The following is a 17,731-nucleotide window of genomic DNA, read 5'->3' as shown; positions in this document are numbered from 1 at the left end:
GCTTCAGTGACTCCATCCAGCCACCTCCTTCTCTGTTGTCCCCTTCTTCTATTGACCTCAATCTTTCCCAGCATTAGGCTCTTCTCCAGTGAGTCCTTCCTTCTCATTAGGTGACCAAAGTGGTTGAGTTTCATCTTCAGGATCTGGCCTTCTAAAGAGCAGTCAGCGTTGATCTCCTCTTGGACTGACCGGTTTCATCACCTTGCAGTCTAAGGGACTCACAGGAGTCTTCTCCAGCACCAGAGTTCAAAGGCCTCCATTCTTTGGCGCTCAGCCTTTGTTATGGTCCAACTTTCACAGCCATAGATTGCAACTGGGAAAACCGTAGCCTTGACTATACACACTTTTGTTGGCAGGGTGATGTCTCTGCTTTTCAGTATGCTGTCTACATTTGCCATAGCTTTCCTCCTCAGGAGAATGCATGACCATGCGAATGCTGCAATGTGAAAAATGATCATGTCACTTTTTTTTCAATGATGTTGTAACTTGGAACGGTCCCAAAAAGAACTGTTGTAAGTTGAGGACTACCTGTAGTAAGGATACTTCCATATTGTTTGAGCATATAAGTTGTATTTCGCCCAATCAAAATATATTTTTTTAAAAAACATTCTTTGAAAAGATTTATATCAGAATTTCAAAATAATACAGCTAATAATACTTCTACTGTTTTAGGGGGGGCGGAATACAGGGTGGAATCCAATGATTTATTTGGCTACGTAGAAGTGGTTATACCTATTCCAACATAGCCACCATTTCCATGTGCTCTTAAAACCTGCTCCAAGCAAAAAAGGGGACAAGAGGGAGAACAAAATGTTCTAAAAGTGCTATTATATGAGACAATTTCAGATAAGGTGACATCGGATAACAGTTTGTGCTTGGGATTTTATAAACAGCAGTAAACAGGCAGCTCCAGAATTTCTCTTGTTAATTGGACTTATAACTAAATGTCAATCTTTTATGAATAGACATACCTATGAAAAAGAATTTGGAATGGCTTGCCTCCAAAAGTTGTAGGTGCACCATCACTGGACGTTTTTAAGAAGAGATTGTACAATTTGTCTGAAATGGCATAGGGTTTCCTGCTTGAGCAGCAGGTTGGACTAGAACAGGGGTCGCCAACCTTTTGGACCTCAGGGACCACCAAACTCATAATTTTAAATCCCGCAGACCAGAGACCCTGGGAAAAAGACCCTCAAAAAAGTCTGCAGGAAAATTCCCCACCCTGTTTTCCTACTGATCGATCATTCTTTATTTGAGATCGCAAGATACCGTCTCTAGCTCCATTCTCATGGGGAGAGAGTGAGAGAGACTTTTGGCTTCATGCAAGGAAAGCAGCAGAAGCAGCAGAAGTCTTTCTTTCTCTCCCCCAAATTACTCCAGAAATGAGTCTTTTTGAGACTTGTCACGCCGGCACAGCCTCTTGGAGCAGGATACCTTTCAGGGTCCCAAAAACTCATTTCTTGGGGAGTTTGGGGGGGGAGATAGAAAGACTTTTGCTGCTTTACTTGCATGCAGCCAAAAGCAGAAGAAGAAAAAAGTAGAAAGAAGCAACCCAGTGGTCAGGTGAGGCTTGTGGGGTGAGTGGGGCAAGTTTCCCCTTCTCCGCCCTTTCCCTCCTCCCCTCACTACCTCATGTTGTTCACAATGAGCGACGCAAGCCTTGTGTTCCCGCAAATCATGTGGGCAGCGCAGCCTTGCGTTCCCGTGCAGCCTGAATTAATTGCTTTGGGGGGGTGCTTTGGGGGTGACATTTCTCTGTGGACCACCAAAATTTTCTCACGGACCATCAGTGGTCCCCGGACCACTGGTTGGCAACCACTGGACTAGATGACCTTCAAGATCCTTCAAGATCCTTCCAGCCTAGGCTTCCAGTTTCGTGTGGCTTTGGTGGCAGCAGGAATTCGCGACTGTCCGCAATTCCTGCTGCACTTGCCGCCAAGGTGCCCCCGATCCAAATGGGTCAGGGGGATATGGCTGCCCTGTAGAGGCAGCCAAAGAGAGAGGGGAGCCGGACAGGGGGTTGGGGGTGTTGCAGACCCCCTCCTCATCCGGAAAAACCCCTTTTTCCCGAGGTGGTGGAGCGGCGGTCAGTAATGGCTGCCACGAAGAAGCCTGCAGCCGGGTAAGATTGTGCTGGAGGAAGCAGGGAAAGTGAAAGTGCTGGCTGAGCCGGGTCAATCAACAACTTTTAAACACCCTGGAAACTGAATCGTTTGAATTGCTGGAAGATACATTGTATCCCTAAGAAGATCGGAAAGCGGCGGAGAAAGCTGTCAAGGGGAAAAAACTTTTTTTTTCTTCACTCTCCCACCCCATAGAAACAGCAGACGAAGATTTGGAAAATTTATTTGGGCACTTAAGGTAAATTATTTTGAAAGTTAAAGCCAAGGGACAAAGGATTCCTGGACATTGGATTTAACAACTTAAGAAATCGGAAAACCCTTATTGGAGGTATGGATTTCTGAACACTTAAAAGAAAATTGTTGTTGTAAGTGGGAAGGGAGAGGGAAAAAAATTGGAGCAGAAGTTGAAAAAGGAGGAGATTGCCTAGAACTTTAAAGAAAGATATATTGTAATTGGATCTCTTTGATTAAACAGTAACCCCAGAAAGAGAAATAGAAGAAAGAACTTTGGTAACTTTGGAATTTTTTGCAATTATTTTTGATTAAAAATACTTGGGTGGTTGTTTTGGCAAAAGTTTTTCTCTTCACGATGGCATCGCTTGTGGATGAACTAAAAATTGAATATCAAAAATATAAAAAGAAAAACAAGATGGAAAAGATACTTTGGGCACTCTATTTCAATTTCTAGAAATGGCGGTATGCACTTATGAAAAGTTGACTACGCAGCAGGACGACTGGGACAAAGAAGAAGAAGAAGCCATCTTTGATGAACAATGGGTTCTTTTTGGGGAGGAGGAGAAAGAGGAAAAGAAAAAGGGGATTTTAAGGTTTGAAAAAACAACCAAAAAAGAGAAAATGAGATGAAAGGTGGATACAAGGTTAGAAAACAACAGAAAGGGAGTAAGAAAAGGGAGGAGGAGAGACAAAGGAGTAAAAAGGGCAAGGAGAAGAATAAGCAAGAGAGAAAGGAGGGGATGAGAAGCCTTAATGGTGGGAAGCAAGACTTAAAGAAACAAAGCTTATTTAGAGACAATGGGTAAATCTAATTGAAAAAAGGGATTCTGGAAGGTACATAAGATTGTGTTTTTATATGTGTATTTAGAGTAAAATGCTTAAGATATAAATGAGTATCAATATATATGATTAGCTTTTTAATGATGTGGATCGTGGTTATATATGATTTTATTTAGTTATTGTTATGTTTTTACCCTTTTCATAAAATTTATTGTGTAACTTTAGAATGTACTAAACAGAATCCCAATATAAATTAAGTGTTATATTAAGTAATTTTAAGCTAGGGGAATGAGTCAAAGGCATCACTCCAATCAGTGTACAGGAGAAGTATATTAAAAGAGAAAAGATGAATGGATAGATGGAAATAGAACAGACAAAGAATGATAAGTATTATGAACTGAATTGAGATAAGATAAATAAAACAAAATTAAGAAAGATAAAAGAGGGAAGAAGCTATATAGAAAATTGAAAATGGTAATAAGATATGGAATGATATATAAAGTGAATATGATTTTTGAACCTGTGTCTGTGCGAAGAGTTTTTAGCCCGGGATCAAACAGCCTTCAGAAAAGATGTTTTATATTTGTTTGTTTTTTATGTTTTATGTTTTGTATGTTTGTGTATTGTTTATGAAAGGCAATAAAACTTTAATTAGCAAGAAATATAATTTGGATAATAGAATGAAAAGGAAAAGTTGGGATAAGATACGAAGTTGAATAGATAACGTAATATCTATACTACAATTTGGAACTATTTTGTACGTTCTATTGGTTTTCTTAGAAAGGATTTTTTATGTTATTATGCCTTGATTGTTTGTGTATTGTTTTTGTAAAACTAATAAAATTTGAAAAAAAAAAAAAAAAGATCCTTCCAGCCTTATTATTCTATATTTTATGTTTATGTTTCTTTAAGAGGCCATTAAGCTTCAGAGAGAGAATTCATCCAGCTTTGGCTTCTTTTCCAAGCAGACCTAGCTGCTTAAAGATAGATAACATCTGAGTTTTTAAAAATGCTTGAAATAAATAGCATTTTTTATTTTAAAAAATGATTACTGCTGAGGTTATGAAGATTGTTTATGATTAGATCTATAGGTCCGTGTATGTTTAAAAATGAAAGGTTTTTACATCAGTCCCCAAATCCCTACCTGTACTTTATTTTTATGTGTGTTGCTACAGATAATACATTGGAATGGGAGGCTAAAGTACTAAAAAAAACCTATTTACATATATTCTCAAAGTGGTCCGTTTTATTTAGGCGTTGACACATTTTTCATCATTAGATAAGTCAAATATTAGCAGCAATTTTCACCATTCCACACATGCCAACCTATTTATGACACATTTCAGTTTCCCATGTGGATATGTGTGTGTCTTAGTAATTTATGGCAAAATAGCTTGCATTGTCTGCAAAGAAAGACATATCAGTACCAATAGTTCCACTGATTGAATAGTACGAGTTAACCATAACTATTTACAAAGTGTACACTACTATTACTGTTAATCTTCTCACCACTCCTTATCACTCATCCCCTCCCACTTGACTGTTTCCCAGTATGATTTGATTGTTGATTGTACCCTATGACTATCATTAAGTGTTGTACCTTCTGATTCTTGATTCTTAATTAATGTACCTTTTCTTTATGTATACTGAGAGTATTTACACCAAGACAAATTCCTTGTATGTCCAATCACACTTGGCCAATGAAGTATTCTATTCTATTCTATTCTATTCTATTCTATTCTATTCTATTCTATTCTATTCTATTCTATTCTATTCTATTCATAGAATAGAATAGAATAGAATAGAATAGAATAGAATAGAATAGAATAGAATAGAATAGAAAAAAGAAGAATCTCTCTTTCAAATTAACAAAAGGTTTATTTTCAGTTTTCTTGTATATTAATGACTTAAATTGTCCAACTATTTAATATGCTCATGCAATTTCATTATTTAAAATATCAGTTAATTAGCTACTGAAATCAGATAAGTCTCTCTGTACATAATTTAACCAGGAGTATCCATAGGATCGGGGGGGGGGGTTTCAAAAATTTTAGCAATGGGTTCTCTGCCCAGTTGCTGGGTGGGTGTGGCCATGATGGGCGTGGCCTAGTCGACCTCCTGCATCACGGCCAGGAGGGACATTTTTGCCCTCCCCGGGCTCCAGAGGCTTTCCTTGAGCCTCCGGGAGGGTGAAAATGGCCTCCCTGGGCTCCGGAGACTCTCTGGAAGCCAGAAACGGGCTCATTTCCGGCCTTCCTGAACTTCTGAAGACCTGTTTTTCTCCCTTCCTGAGCCTCCGCACACGACCTGCACTTACCTGCATCCCAAATGGGCCGTGTGGAGACTCCTGCTGGGAGGGGCCATCCAGGAGTGGGATTTGGGGGTTTCCCCGAACTGTGCAGAATCTTAGCTAGGGGCTCTCCTGAACCACTGCGAACCCCCAGCAGCCCCACCCCTGCATAGGATATGTTTAAAAAATCAAGATGGCAGCTACAATGATGTGACTGAAGCTCCTCCTTTTAATGCATGTTGTATAATGCGCACATAAATTGTGCTATCGTGGCCACCCTTTTTCCACTTCAACAACAGCCTGTCTACATTCTAATTACAGCAAAGGTCTGGTCTAAGATTGCTGGTAATATTTATCAGGAGGATATCACATAATATTAAAGAAATTCTTCTAAAATCCATTCTTAATTATTTGGCATTGAAGTTAGAATATTTGCTTCTCAGGCAAGAGGATCTTTTTGATAGTATGTGACTAATTTTGTGTTGGTTTCATCAACTATACAATTATATAAGAAAGTATGAGTAAGAAACAAGTTTTGAAAAATAAAGTGGTAATATTTCATATGATTTCCTTTCCTTCTTGTGGCTTACTAAGTTCCCGGTCATTTCTGAAGATGGTAGATTGCTCAGAAAAAGACATTAACTTTTGCATTGCCTTGAAATACTTATGGAATCGATTTCTCCGGTATAGGCTACAAAAAAAATCTTTTGCAATGGTTTGATAAAGAGTTTTTTTTCTGCCTAGCACAGTGGACATCAGGCCATTTTTTTCATGTGCATGTTGTGCTGACACACAGCACACACGATTTGGGGGTGTTATAAAAGGACACATAAGTGTATTAGCATGTTCATTTGGAAAATGCTGGGGAGAACAATTTTCATTTGTAAAATATAGTTGAAAAAGTAGTTTTAAAAAATGAGGAGGTTAAATACTGTAGGATTTCTGAATACCAACTGATAAAGTCCTGGCTTATAACAGATATAACTGTGGTTGAAAGAAGAAAGCGTAATGAATTGATGTAGTAATACTAGGGGATAGTAGAATGGAAGACAAACAATTGAAGAGCACAAAATGTCCAAGATCTGATTCCAGCAGTTATCGGCTCACTGAATGTCACATCAAAAAAATTTGGACAGTACTTAGAAAAATGACCAAATTTCTGTCCACACTGCTTGAATCCACATATATATTACACTGATACATTATGACATATTAGGTTCTTGGGAAGAATTCTATGCAAGGCCAACGTTCGCTAAAGAATTGGCAGCTGTGAATTCACATTATTATGAGCACATAATAATTTAAAATTGTAAACCACCATACTACCAACGTTTAACTAAAAAGTTAAATTAATAAATGCACTTTGGTATATGGAAATGAGTTAAAGGGTAGGAGGTGTTGAAAAAGTTGAAAGAGTGGTTGAAAAAAAAGGTCAAAATAGCAGTCACGGTGCGGTGCAATTTGAAGTTCACCTGGTTTTATGAGCTTTGGAGTGCCCATAAAAATACACACCAGGCTTCTTGACTTTTTTCAACCATGCCCCACAACCATACCTCTAAAGGGGAATCCTCTAAAGGGGAATCAGCTATAAAGTTCACGATGCTTGATAAATAGACTCTTTTTTTTTTAACTGTCATTGCATTTGTAGACTTCAGCCACTCCATATGTATTCCGTGTGGGTTTTGGTTGTGTTGTATTCTGTTACTCCATGGGGAGCACTGTGGGAGTTCTTGAAACTTGAGGTGGAGAATTGAAGATGAATGTGGTGGACCAACTTATTGCTGATAAACAACTTCATTGCTGGACCCGAGTCAGTAAGTTTTCGACAATGGAATGCCAACAGTTTCTCCTGGTTTCCATGAATTTCTTCTCCAGTCCTCTTGATTGTGGATTTGGGCAGAAAAGAGAATTATTATTATTACTACCTTTATTATCAGAGTACAGCATATGTACAATGAGATTGACAGAACCTCCCTTCGTGTACCTCCTCCCCCCAACACAACTCACAGTGAGGACAGAAGTCGCTAACCCAGACCCAATTATTACACTATGTGACCTTGTTGCACAATGCTCCGACCCTGCAAGTCTATATTCATACTATGTTGACATGAACTTATTTTCTGTTCAGAAGTCTGAAAGCCCATGGGAAGAAACTGTTCCTCAGCCTGTTGGTGCTGGCTATGTTTCTATATCTCCTACCCGATAGTAGGAGAGTGAAGAAGTGCTGACCAGGATGTGAGTCATCCCTGAGGATTTTCCTCACTCTTCTAAGGCATCGAGCCCTAGCGATGTCATCTAGTGGTATCAGGGAACAGCCCACGATGTTTTGTGCTGTGCTCACCACCCTCTGTAGTGTCTTTCTATCTGTGGCTGTCAAGCCAGCATACTACACCGCAACGCAATATGTGAGGATGCTTTCTATTGTGGACCCCATCAGTCGTTGTTCCACTTTATTCTTTTGCAAGATCCTGAGGAAATGGAATCTCTATTGGGCCTTTCTGGCCACCTGGGTTGTGTTGATTTTCCAGGTGAGATCTTGGCTGAGGTAGACTCCCAGGAATTTAAAGGAGGAAACTCTCTCCACACAGCCCCACTTGATTTAAGTGGGGAGGGTTGCTCTCTCTTCTTCCGGAAGTCTAACACCATCACAAAGTAATTGTGAGTGACTCATCAGCCACTGGCACAACACTCATACATATAGGATGGTCAACAGCTGAACAGATGACTGCATATTTTATATAATGTAAAATCTAGGTCATAGAATTAGCCCTGAATGTGTCCATCAGATCTAATGCCTCAAGATGCATAGTGAAATGTGCTTTAGAAATTAACTGTGGGGATGTTTTTTTCTAATAAATCTATTAAATGTTGATTATGTGCACAGAGAAAGATTTTTAATGTGTCAGGCTGAAGAAAAATTGGGTGGATCAATCTGTACTTTAAACCAGGGGTCTCCAACCTTGGCTAGTTGAAGTCCTCCAGGCTTCAAGTTGCCAAGGTTGGAGACCCCTGCTTTAAACCACAGTATTAAGAAATATTGCTTACCCTTTGCAAGAAAAGTTTAAACAAAGAATAAAATCATCTGTTAAAGCAGGGGTGACCAACCTTAACAACTTTAAGACCTGTGGACTTCAGCTCCTGGAATTCCCCATGTTGGCTGGAGAATTTTGGGAATTGAAGTCCAGCAATTTTAAAGTTGCCAAGGTTGGACATCCCTATGTTAAGGGAAAGGACTGCTAAATAATAGTTTGACCCTTCTAGGGAGACTTTGGACCTAGCAATCTTTCTTCTAAAAATTAAAAACTGAATAGCTGTAAGGATATCCCTTGATTCTCACCATAATCCTGGAAAATCAACAAAAGTACCATAGAGCAACTTAAAATATAGAAACAAAAATGTCCTTTGTGCATCATATAGTCTGTCTTTATTATATCGCTGCCTATTTTTAAAATGTACATTTTCTATGTGCTTTTCTGTGTAATGGATGGACATGGTATCTTGCAAATGATTTCCAGTTTTATTTCATAACACCCCTGCTAGTCTTCCTTTCCAGCAGGTGAGTATCTTGTGAGAACCTGTCACTGTCCATAATACTGAAATAAATGTAAATATAAATATATGGGTTGTCTTGTTCTTTAGAAATATCTGGGGGAAAATGACAGCCCCTCAAAGTAACAATACCCCCATCAAGAAACTGCCAAAAAAGCTAACAGCCCAACCAAACAACCTCTAAAACCATCCCCATCAACAGGGCAAGCTACTAGAACCGTGATGGCGAACCTATGGCACATGTGCCACCAGTGGCACACAGAGCCATTTGTGCGGGCACAGGAGCCCCAACCAAACGTACCTGCACTGCACATGTGTGCGCCTCCCAGCTGATTTTTGGCCTGTTTGAGCCCTTTTTCACCCTCCCGGACGCTCGAGGGAAGCCTCTGCAGCCTCGGGAGGCCGAAAAACGGGCCTTCCGGAAATACCGGAAGTGCTGAAATGGGCCCATTTTCAGCCTCCCAAGGCTCCAGAGGCTTCCCTTGAACCTCCGGGAGGGTAAAAAGGGCTTCAAACAGGCCAAAAAACAGCTGGGAGGTGCACACATGCCAGTGCAGGTAAGGGGGCGGGGCGGGGGTATTGCACATGCATACGCAGGAGGGTAGGGTGCATTGCATTGTGGGTGCCAGCACGCATGCGCGTGCTTTCGGCACACCACAACAAAAAGATTCGCCATCACTGTACTAGAAGATAAAGTGAGAACAAACCCCATTTCTTACTAGTACTGATGATGTTACCTAGTTTGGTAATGGAACGTCTGCAAGAAAACAACCAAGCTGAGAAAGCACTAAGAACACCTCAAGGTAACTCTGTTGGTGGGTAGGAAACCCCCACCCTATTTACTGCATATGGTTATGAATGAGGGTCCTGTATGATTTTCTAGGCATTTGTCTTAGAACAAAAGAATACTTCATCTGTGGCAGGGATGTGAAACTCACAGCCTGCGGGCCAGACGCATCACGCTCTGGTCATGTCCACGCCCAGTTTAACGAAGGCGGGAAAAGTATCAATATGTCACGTGATGCCGCTGTGACACCATGAGTTTGACACCGCTGATCTATGGTGATTCTCAATTATCCAGGTCATGGTTGTCCCAAAGGTGGTTTTTCCAAAAGGCAACTGGACTTTCTTAGTGGAGACCAAGAAAATCCAGTTGCCTTTTGGAAAACCACCTTTGGTACAAATGAACATTTCATTAACCAGGCCTCATTTGGGTCCATATTCTCTGCATTGCAAAACAAGTGTACACCCTCATTCTATTCACAGCAGAAAAATAAATAATCCTGTTTCTCTGGTTTAAGAACCACTTATTCAAAAAGCATGAAACTAAGTCCCTAGGTCCATAGATGAAACATTTCCATGTATTGCTTCTGTTTCTTTCTATTTTGGCGGAAGGAAATGCTGGCTTGTCATCTCAGCAATTTTTCTCTTCCTGGCAACGTTTACAGTTACAGCTCTGCTTTCATTCTTCTACCGGCTTCCTGTAGCAAACCCACGTGATATGAGGTAAGGAGCTTTAAAATGGTTTCCTTCATAGCTGCTCACTTACTGACAGACTGAGGAGAATCCAAAATCTGTCTGTGAACCTGAGTTGAATCTTTCCTGGAATATTTTTGAAAGAGAGGAAAAGAAGAAAGTTGGTAGGAAGAAATAAGGACATGGAGAATAAAGAAAGAGCTGCTACAGGCTGGGGTTAAAAGACATTCATGAACTTGAAAAAAAAGTTAACATTATAAAAAGTCAGAGGTTTGGTTAGGACTGAATATCATTAGAGCAAAAATTGAAATAGTTCAAAGTAAAACAAGGCACAAGTCCTCTTGTTTCCTCTCTCTCTCTCTAACTCTCACTTCTAAACTAAGGCATTCATGACTTCCAAGATTAAATGCAGAGCCCAATTAGGAATTTATTTATTTATTTGATTTGATTTGTCAATTGCTTACAAGATAATAGGTATAAGTATAAACATGAGTAAGAATACAGGAAATAGGTACAAATAAATGGGGACAATAGGACAGGGATGGGAGGCACGATGGTGCACTTATGCATGCCCCTTACAGACCTCTTAGGAATGGGGTGAGGTCAGTAGTGGATAGTTTGAGGTTAAAGGAGTGGGAGTTTGAGGATGTAACAACAGAGTCAGGTAGTGCATTCCAGGCATTGACCGCTCTGTTGCTGAAGTTGTACTTTCTGCAAACAAGTTTGGAGAGGCTAACATCGAGTTTGTATCTGTTGTGTGCTCTTGTATTGTTGTGGTTGAAGCTGAAGTAGTAATTTGGAAGACAATTGACTCGAACTGGTCCCATCTAAGGTGCCCCAATCTTACTCTAAACTAAAGTAAGATTTGGAGACCCAAAAGTCCTACATCTCCAATTGAAGAATATGGAACTGTTTGCAAAATCATTATTCTTTAACACAGTTGGATGTTATTTGCAAGAATACTAAAACTTTGTGGGGAGATGAAATTGACTCATGGATGAGGCAATTAGTCTAAATCAGGGGTCCCCAACCACTGGTCCGCGGACCGGTACCGGTCCGTGGAACAAGTCCTACCGGGCCGCTGGCTTGCTGGGCGCCGCCATCTTTTTTTGATGAAAAAGTGCTTCCGGTGAGCTTTTCCAGGTAGAAAGCCATTCCTACCCGGAAAAGCTCACTGGAAGCGCTGGCGCCGCCATCTTTTTTTGATGAAAAAGTGCTTCCGGTGAGGTCACCGGAAGCACTTTTTCATCAAAAAAAGATGGCGGTGCCCAGCTAATGCCGGTACCGGGCCGCGCCATAAAAAAGGTTGGGGATACCGGGCCGCGGTGTAAAAAAGGTTGGGGATCACTGGTCTAAATTATCTACCCTCTTCCAAAGGGTTTATTTAATCTTAGAAGAAGCAACAACCAAACATTCACTATCATTAGTAATGATTAAAATTAAGATCTGAGAACCAAGAAATGCTTGGATAGTTCGTAAGAAAAAGAAAGGAAAAATATTCAGGACGGTCTTATATACAGCCTTTGATCCTTGCTAAAAAAGAAAGTTTTCTAGGAAAGTTAGCTGTTCGGTCTGAACTAATCCTTCAGATTTGTTTAAAACAAAAACTGGCATCTCTAGAAGAGAAATAGCACGCATGAAGATTTCTTCCAGTCAATTCACAGTTGGCTGAGATCCTTTTCTCTTAGTTACCTTTTTAAAAGACAAAATGTTGCACAGCAGATAAAGAGGCGGTTTTATTGTATTTTATTTCATTCAAAATCTCTAAAAGTATACCATGTCAAATCTTTCTATTCACAACACTATTGTTGAATTTGCCATGTGAATTAACATCAATAATATTAATTAAATATGTTTATTGTTATTTATGTTCAAACAATTTCAACAGTCATTGATCAAACAAGCTTTGATTCATAAACAAGCTTTTTTGTCCATTCAAATGTCACCAAAATAATTTTTTGCTTTCAGGTAAATATCTACTGTGATGTATTTTCCTGAGTATTACTCAAAACCTTACTGCTGATATGGTCCGTTTCTAGTTGGCGTCTTTCTTGGACTGTTCATGAATCACCACCAACCATCAATCCTAAGAACCAAGGTAATAAAAAGATCTGCTTAACAAAACAATTAAAAATGGATTTACACTGATTTCACTGGCATGGCTCTATTCCTGAAATCAAATGCAAGTCTAGGGTGGACCGGATTAGAGAAGAATGAGCAGGACAGTTTGAAATTGGATTGAGAATTACACATATAAATAAATAAAGTGGCCTGAATGAAATTGGGTTCCCTAGAACCTAATAGGACAACTATTTCTGGCAGCAGTGGTGGGATTGAAATTTTTTTACTACCGGTTCTGTGGGCGTGGCTTGGTGGGCGTGACAGGGAAAGGATACTATAAAATCTCCATTCCCACCCCACTCCAGGGGAAAGATACTGTAAAATCCCCATTCTCTCCCCACTCCACTAACCTGATTTTCAGCTCCATTCTCCTGCACAGGGCAACCAAAGAGGACCCAGCTGATCAGCTGGGACTTGGGAGGCAGAGAATAGATGGGGGCGGGGCCAGTCAGAGGTGGTATTCCAAACTACTCAAAATTTCCGCTACCGGTTCTCCAGAACTGGTCAGAACTGCTGAATACCACCTCTGGCTGGCAGACTACTATTGTTACTGAGGAAAAGAATGAATTGCAAACTGTAAATTAAAACTTCAGCCTTCAGCCTGTTTATTGAGGAAGGAATTATTTGAATGAAAGCCTGTCATAAGTTCTCTGTCTCAGAAATTTGAAGTGTTGGGATAATAAGTGTCACACCTCTGAATAAATTTTGATTCATTCTGTATTTGCTTATCTACAGTCACAACTAATTGATAGGATCAATTAGGATCTTCCAGATGTATTGACAAAATGAGAAGTTCTCACAGGTGCTTTTTCCAAAGGCAACTGGACTGCTTTTTCCTTGATGTTTCTCTTGTCACCCAAAAAGCTTCATCAGTTCTGGCAGGATGGCTGAGGTAATGGAAGGATTAGTTCTGAAAGGATCAGGGGGCGGGGGGGTGTTAAAGGTTCATATTGCTTTGCAGTCATCTGGTTATAAGCACTCTCCCTGAGAGCTCTTGAGGCCACTTGGGGGTATATTTATGCCCTCGGGTCACCTGAATAGTGCAAATGGAGGGTGGAATCTTCTTGGAGCTGCTGAACAGAAAAATAGACAGAAAATAGGAGGTATCTTGTCCCTCTCTCTCTGTTGAGAGAGGGCTACTTAATGTTAACATAAATGGCCTCTTTTACCCCTCTTTCAAACCAACGGTCCTCTCTATCCAGAATGTAGAAATGAGATAAAATGAGACGGTCTTCCTGTTCCCACATCCCCATCGTGTCGCCAAGGCCATGTACAAATATTGTAGATCATGGCTTCCTTCTGGTTCACCGTGCAGTCTGGGAGAAAGAGAAATTCTCCTATGGTAGCCTCCTTCCAATATGGGAAAACTAAGAACAACAAGTGCTATCTGCAATAAAATATACAGAATATTTTCCTACAAGATATATTCTAGGCTAATCCTTTCCATTGTCTTTTCTCCTCTTTCCATTATTCCACCAGGCAATGGTCCAACAGCATTCCTTGCCTTCTAAGCATTGACTCTTTTCATGGAATAATTTCCAATTATTTTTCTTTTCCTGGAACGCTCCTTGCATTTCTACAAGCCAAGCAGTTCTCTTGGGACTATCTCACTTCGGTACAAAACAAAGGAAGGATGAGTCAGCTGTATAGAAGTTTACTGGCGTAAACTACTAATTAAAGATGCCTGGAGGGCTCTATTTTGGCTAGTAAGAGAGTACCTTTGATTCCCGATATTGGAGTCATTTAAAATGATATGTGGATCTTTACCTTGGGCGAAGTATTCTTGATCTCATAAAGATTCGTTGAAAGCACATTATGAATTAGGGAGGAATTTGAAAAGAAAAGTAACCTAGATCGATATGGGGAGTGGAGAGCTGTCAGGAGAAAGGATGGTAATAAAAACTAAGATCTAAGAAGTATTTGAAGATCTGCAGTTTTTATTAACGATATTCTTTTTCCTTCCATCTTTTCCAACATCAGAACTTTCTCTAGAGAACCAGGTATCACATAACGTGTCCAAATTAGCATAATTTGAGCCTGGTCATTTGTGCCTTGAGTAAGAACTCTAGGTTGATTTTGTTCAATGATCTACAGATAGTCCTCGGCTTATAACAGTTCATTTAGTGACTTCGAAGTTACAAGGGCACTGAAAATAGTACATCATGACCATTATTCACACTTACGACCATTGCAGCATCACCATGATCACGTGATTTATATTTGGGTGCTTGAAAACTGATTCACATTTATGACGGTTGCAGTGTCTTGGGGTTACGTGATGCCATTTTGTGACTTTCTGAGAATGGGGAAGCCAGATTCACTTAACAACCTCATGTCAGCATTCCGGCAGTTACTCCAATTAAATCATGAGCCTTGAGCCACACTCCTAAAACTAAAAAGGATTTATTCGAAGTTATCATTCTATGTCTGACATTTACATGGGCGTAGCCGACTCTGAGATACATAATTCACTGTCACCCTTGATCCTGCTTTCCCCCCCACCTCTCTGGGTTTATCATCCAACAAAGCACATCCATAGCCAAGAGTCATCAATCATGCTCTCCAATTAGATTTTTGTGTGGCAGAAGCTTCAGCCATCTTATCAGTCTTTGAAGAAAATATGAATGGAATGTACTTTCGATTCCACACTGCTGCCTGCTCTTTGAACCCCCCCCTTCTTTCTGTTGACAACTATAAAACATGTATACAAAATGTTTTATGAGTTGACACCTCATTACTAACTTAACAACTGCAGTGATTCACCTAACAAACGTGCCAAGAAAAGTCGTAAAATGGGGCAAAACTCACTTAACAAATGTCTCACTTAGCCACATAAATTGGGGGCTCAATTGTGGTCATAAGTCGAGGACTACCAGTATTTGTTTTCTTCCCCAAACTCCATGGCTTGCACCATTCTGAACTTTATAGATCACAGCATGCAATTTTTCCAAGACGTTTGTTGCTCTTCTGTGAGAATTCTGAGTTTATTTATTCTACGATATGTTTCTTTGTTTTCTTGGCTGTCCATGGTGGTCTCAGGAATCTTCCCCAATGCCAAAGTTCAAAAGTGTTGACCCTCTTCTTATCTTGACCACATGGATAGCAAAATGTATTATATCTAATTTAAATTAAAAATAAATTAATATTGTACTTGTATGATTATTCCCCACATATCTGAGAATGTCTCCCTCTTGTCACATTAAAATTTTAAATTCAGTGGTAATTTCTGGACCATTTATAGGAGTGACATCAAAAAGGAAGACTCTGTATCATGTCAGGATTCCGGCACTTAACCCCTTTTAAATCATAAGTCTCGAGCCAAACTTCCAAAATTTCAAAAGGATTTATTGGGAGTTAAAAGGTCCAGCATTGCCTGGGTATAGCCAACTCTGAGACACATCATTCATTGTCACCCTTGACCCTGGTTTTCCCTCCACCCCCTGGGTGTATCGTAATTCATATTCTCCAATGGGACACATCCATAGTCAAGAGTCATCAATCATGCTCTCCAGTTAGAATTTTGCACAGCGGAAATTTCGGTCACCTAGTTACTATCTTTGAAAACATTTATGGAGTGCAGTTTTGGTTTTGCAAGCTGCTGCACTGCTCCTCCCTCCCTTTCTGTTGGCAACTCTAAAAAGACCATAGAAATATTTTATGAGTTGACATATAAAAGGTAAACAATCTGTAGAGTAGAGAGTGGGAAGCAAAGAGGCTGACAAAATGGAAGGCAGAAGAAACTGTCCAAAATGGAGGACAGTTGTAAGCAGAGACTGGCTCAACTTTCCTTTGAAACGAAGGTATTGCAAAGTGTTAGGGAAGAACCAAAGTGAGCACAAATGTACATACTCCTCATCTTCCTGCAGGTTCAGGCTTCTATTGTGCCCTGATCTCCATGTCGATGGTGATTGCTTTGGCCTACACTTTAGAAGACAACCACGGCTTCTATTCACCTGTAGTTGCCATTTATCAGGCTGTTCATCGGACGCTTTGGGCGATTGCTGTAGGATGGATCATTTTCGCATGTGAGGAAGGATATGGAGGTATGATATGAATTGCTCACACAGCAAATACTGTTTCAGTTTCCAAACAGCACTCAACTCTCTCATACACTAATAGTGTGTGTGTGTGTGTGTGTGCACGCATTTCAAGAATGAAATATGCATATTGGAAATAGATTTCATTCTTCTCGTTCTTATCCTCTTGTTTTTATTCAGCACTGCCTATAATTTCCTTGTGCTGACCATAACTATTTATTTATTTATAAAATTTATAGGCTGCCCCTCTTACCTCAAGGCAACTATTTAATTAAAGCTTTCCTTTCAAGGGCTGAACGTTCAGAACGGCAATGCCTTACTGCACCAAACAGCTGTTATTTTCTTTGTGCATGTCCTTCTAGTTCTACTTGTTCCTTGGACACTGCCTGATGACATTTATGGTAGGACTGGCATTAACGGTGATGGTTGAGGCTCCTCTTCAAAAGTTAAAGATGTCTTTGGGTTCCATGCACCAACATGGATCAAGACTTTAGAAAAGCAAGATGGAAAGATATGGTATCATGCAGACCTCCTCTGGAATTTCTGAACCTAACCAAATTGGGGTGGGTTTTTTTTGAGGGGGAGGTTGTGCCTCCAAATGTTGTGTTTCAACACCCTGGATTCTGCTATCCATATGGATAAAGTCTAGAAATTGTAATACTCATATGTAAGCATGCATTATTTCAGAGTAAATAAAATTAAGACAGTTGCATAACATTATTGCAATATATGATCCATATTCAGTAAAAGATTATATATCCCCTTGTACCACATGTCAGATGTGATTAGATTACACTTAAAGGTAAAGGTTGCCCTCACACATATGTGCTAGTCATTTCCAGCTCTGTGGGGGGGGGGTGCTCATCTCCATTACAAAGCCGAAGAGCTAGCGCTGTCCGAAGACGTCTCTGTGATCATGTTGCTGGCATGACTAAACGCCGAAGGAGCATGGAACGCTGTCACCTTCTCATCAAAGTGGTCCCTATTTTTCTACTTGCAGTTTTACATACTTTTGAACTGCTAGGTTGGAAGAAATTGGGACAAGTAATGGGAGCTCACTCTGTTACACCCTGCTAGGGATTTGAACCGCTGAACTGCCAACCTTTCTGATCAACAAGCTC

At 40.1% G+C, this 17,731-nt stretch overlaps 1 pseudogene across 1 annotated transcript; it reads left to right on the top strand.

Annotated features, from left to right (window-relative positions):
- Window positions 1–5,944: 5,944 nt before the first annotated feature.
- LOC148132598 (O-acyltransferase like protein-like) lies at window positions 5,945–17,224 on the top strand (annotated as a pseudogene). The gene is made up of 9 exons (XR_015747397.1): window positions 5,945–5,948; window positions 7,042–7,240; window positions 8,903–8,983; window positions 10,372–10,482; window positions 12,421–12,550; window positions 15,935–15,950; window positions 16,446–16,616; window positions 16,850–16,869; window positions 16,973–17,224. The product of XR_015747397.1 is annotated as an O-acyltransferase like protein-like (transcript).
- Window positions 17,225–17,731: the final 507 nt, after the last annotated feature.

Source organism: Notechis scutatus, chromosome 2 (genome assembly GCF_049901735.1).
Source record: "Notechis scutatus isolate UNSWTSFEM ecotype Mainland chromosome 2, rNotScu1.2, whole genome shotgun sequence".
Lineage (NCBI taxonomy): Eukaryota > Metazoa > Chordata > Lepidosauria > Squamata > Elapidae > Notechis > Notechis scutatus.
This window is presented reverse-complemented; position numbering and strand designations above follow the sequence as displayed.